This window comes from Phocoena phocoena, chromosome 17 (assembly GCF_963924675.1).
Source record: "Phocoena phocoena chromosome 17, mPhoPho1.1, whole genome shotgun sequence".
NCBI classification, from domain to species: Eukaryota; Metazoa; Chordata; class Mammalia; order Artiodactyla; family Phocoenidae; genus Phocoena; species Phocoena phocoena.
Window position 1 is genome coordinate 45,746,691 of NC_089235.1, and position 4,162 is coordinate 45,750,852.

The 4,162-nt window shown below is 46.1% G+C and overlaps 1 pseudogene; it reads left to right on the plus strand.

The window, feature by feature from the left end:
• The first annotated feature begins 1,574 nt into the window (after positions 1-1,574).
• Positions 1,575-3,024, plus strand: LOC136137218 (transcription factor-like 5 protein pseudogene; annotated as a pseudogene).
• Positions 3,025-4,162: the final 1,138 nt, after the last annotated feature.

Sequence of the window (4,162 nt, forward strand, 5' to 3'; positions counted from 1 at the left end):
GAAGGCATTTTAAAACTGTACACAGCTATCTCCCCATTAGGTCATGCAGGCCTGGAAAATAGTGAGTGGTTTAAAATTTCTTCAAGGGGAGCATGAATAGAAAACCCACAATTTAATCAAAATCAATCTCTGTAGGGCCCTAAGATCTTAATTGGTTGGAATGTGCTTTCATCCCGACTGACATCCTTCCTGGGGCAAATTGAAGCTAGCTGACAGCCAGTGCGAAGTCCCTAAACACAAGGAAAGGGCTTTTTATGAGTGACTGTTAGTGTTACCTATTAGAGAAAGTGCTTTGTTTTGGGTTACTTTTTCGCTTTGGGGGTTGCAGTTGGAAGGGGTGAAAGTATAAGGAAGTGGAAAGAAACATTTAATAGACTGTGAGTTTTCTGAAGTCATTATGTCTACTCATTTACACTAACAAAATTTTTGTATTCTCAAATTTGATACTTCAGAGTCTCAACTCTTTAAGAATGAACATGTGCTATGGTCTGAATGTTTGTGTCCTCCCAAAATTCACATGTTGAAATCCTAACCTCCAAGGTGATGGTATTAGGGGGTGGAGCCTTGGGAGGTGATTAGGTCATGAGAATGGAGCTCTCACAAATGAGATTAGTGGCCTCAGAAAAAGAGAACCCAGAGAGCTCACTTGCCCCTTTTGACATTTAAGTTTACAGTGAGAAGACAACCGGCCGTCTAGGAGGAAACAGGCTCTCACCAGACACTAGCACCTTGACCTTGTACTTCCCAGCATCCAGAACTGTAAGTAATAAATTAATTTTCTTTATAAGCCACTCAGTCTATGATATTTGTTATAGCAGCCTGAATGGACTAAGACACCATGGAAGTTCCAAAACCTGCAATTGTAACTCACCAGTTAAATTTGTGTCCCTGAGGTTACTGAGCAGGAATAATTGTTGAATGGGGCTAACTAGCCTTCTAGAAATCTCTTCTCAGTGTGGCTGTGTGGTTCTCAGGGATGACTTGATCTCATTTAATCATCACCTCTACCCTCTGGAGTAGTGAAATGACATCACTGCTGCTCACCACTCTGTCAGGTCCTCCTGTCTTTCTGGCAGGGAGGATTATGCTTCCTTTCCCCCTTTAAACTAGACTTAGCCATTTAACTTGCTTTGGCCAATGAAATGTGAGTCACTTTTGCACTGAAGCATTTAAACTCTCTTCCCCTGCTACAGTGATCTTGGAAGCACATGTTGGTATAGATGTGCCTTAAGACCAACGCACCCTGGAAAGAAGAACCAACTCATGGAGAACAGCTGCCCTGGAGAGTCACTGGATCCACAGCTCTACTATGGAATTGCTGGACTTTTTGCATGAGTGAGAAATAAACTGTAGTGGTATTAAGCAGCTGAGATTTAGGGGTCTTTGTTACTGCAGCATAAAATAGCCTATACTTTCTGATACAAGTAAATATTATTACCCTAATTTAGAGATAAAGAAATGGTAGAGCCCGCCCGGCCTAGCCCCGCCGGCCCGCCCGTGCGCCCCACGCCGTTGGTGCTGGCATGTCGGGCCCCCGGACAGCCGGAGCCGCCGCAGGCGGGCTGGCCGGAGGGCCCGCGGGCCCCGAGAGCGCGGACGCGTTGCTGGGCGAGGCGGGGCTGAGTTTCACGACCACCGACCTGAGCCTTGTGGAGATGACCGAGATCGAGTACACGCAGCTGTAGCACATCTACTCGCACATGGAGGCGGCGGCGGCCGACGGCGAGCTCGAGGCAGCCTCAACTCGGCCCTCCTGGCGCGGAAGGCGGGGGTCTTCGCGGCGGCCGGGGGCGCGGCGGCGGGGGGCGCGTCGCCCGTGTACCCGGTGCTGTGCCCGCCTGCGCCGGCCGATGGCGGCTTCGCGGGCGCCAACCAGTGCCTGGGCCACATCGACTTCCAGGAACTGCGCGTGATGCTGCTGAACGAGGCGGGCGCGGCCCCGCCGCCGAGAAGACGCCGGGCGCCGACGGCCCGGGCGCCGGCGCACGCCGGCCCAAAGCGCCCGACGGCGCCTGCAATGAGAACGTGGAGGGCGCGCCCGAGGCGCGGGCCAAGTCGGCCGTGCGCGTCCGCCTGGAGGACCGCTTCAACAGCATCCCAGCCGAGGCCCCGCCAGCCCCGCGCGGCGCGGATCCCCCCCCGAGCCCGGCATGGCGCTCAACAATTTGGTAACTCTTATTCCCCATCCATCCGAATTAATGAATGTTCCTCTTCATCAGCAACAAAACAAATGGTACAACATTAGTGAAAAATAAAACTGCTGCTGCAACTACTGCTCTGCAATTTCCATACCCTCTGTTTACTGCAAATAGTTGCTCTACTAGTGGAAATTCTAATCTTTCACAAACACAGAGTTCTAGTAACTCATGTTCTGTACTTGAAGCTACCAAGCATCAGGATATTGGATTGCCGAGAGCATTTTTTTCTGTTTTCAGCAAGAAATTGAATCCCTAAACAGACTTCGGGTAGTAGAAACAAAGCTTTGCCTGAGCAGGTTTGGATTAAAGTAGGAGAAGCGCTATGTAAACAGGCAATAAATAAGAGGAGTCGGAGTAGGATACGTCAGTTGGACACAAACATAGGACGAAGAGCCCTTGGAGAGCTCCAGAATGTGGGTGAAGGCTCCACAGCAGTGCAGAGTGCTTGGCAGTCGGTGGAGTCGTCCCAGGCCACCCTCGGGGAGCAGACCCAGAGCGGGCCCCAGTGGGGCAGGTCCCAGCACAGGGAGAGGCACAACTGCATGGAAAGAGATAGAATGCGCAGAATCCGCATTTGTTGCGATGAGGTGAATCTTTTAGTCCCGTTCTGCAACGCCGAGACCGATAAGGCAACGACTCTGCAGTGGACCACAGCGTTCCTGAAATATATTCAGGATCCTAAGACATGGAGATTCTCTTAAAAAGGAATTTGAGAGTGTATTTTGCGGTAAAACTGGCTGAAGGCTAAAGTTGACCAGACCAGACTCCTTGGTGACGTGTCCCACACAGGAGAGTACAGAGTAGCCCAGCTATGGAGATCAAGTGACTGGATGTGAACACTAATGCCTGGGAAGTAAACGGCTGTTCCTTCGTGACCCATAAACATTTCCTAGGACCCTGGAACTCAGTTCTGATAGTCTAACTCTAAAGGGACATGATTCAGCTGATGGGACTCCAGTGGGGACTTTGAAAGCACATTTTGTAAAAATATTTATCTAAAACAAAATGCTTACCGATTAATGTCCTCTTAGACCATTTGGGGAGGAAGACATCTTGACAATTAGTAAGTAATTTTTCAATTATCTGTCTGATTCCATCATGTTTTCTTAACATGATAACTTGAAAAATTAACATCCTTTGTAATTTCTTTAGTCTTAAAAGGTACATTGCTTTTTACTTATTTTATTTACATTTTAAATATGCCCCCTTAGCAACTAGAACAAGTTAAATTGTTCTTAACTATAAGTAGTTTGGACATTTTATTTCATTTGTTTATCGCTTCCCCTTGTAATGATTTCTAGCTTCATAGAACTGTATTGCAAAATGCAGTCCTATTTTAAACCTTTCTGCTAGAAATTTTCCAGAGATCTCCTTTAAAGGTACTTTTGTCCATAAATGAAATATTGTCACGGTAGATTGCTTCAGTGCCCTCATTTTCATATTGAGAGTCATTACTTTCTGTGTAATAAACTGTAGTGTTTGGAACTGAGTTTTTCAAATGAGTGGCTTTATTTATTACAACAGATAATACCAATAGACTTTAGTGCAATACAGTCACTTTCAATAAATACTGTCAATGGGAGACAGTTAAATGTTTGTACACAAAGGAGGCAGGTAAATCAGACGAGACCTTTGTATGGAAGGGATACTGTACATTAAATTCTTTATTTTTTTTGTAATACTGTGGCCAGTCATTAATCTGAAGATTTCATATATCATTTTATTGAAATGATATCTTAGCCTTTACACAAATGCCATGTAAACAAGTTGCTGAATAAAAAAAAAAAAAGAAGTGGTAGAATTGACAAGCAGTGATAAAAATGTAAAATTCAAAGATCCTTAAGGATTTTCATGTCTCCCTCTCATAACTTAAAATGGCTGCTCTTTTTTCTTTTTCTTCTATCTCTTTGAAACCTTCTCAACATCCCAACTCCTACCAAAATTCCATCTCCTTCTTCCTCTGG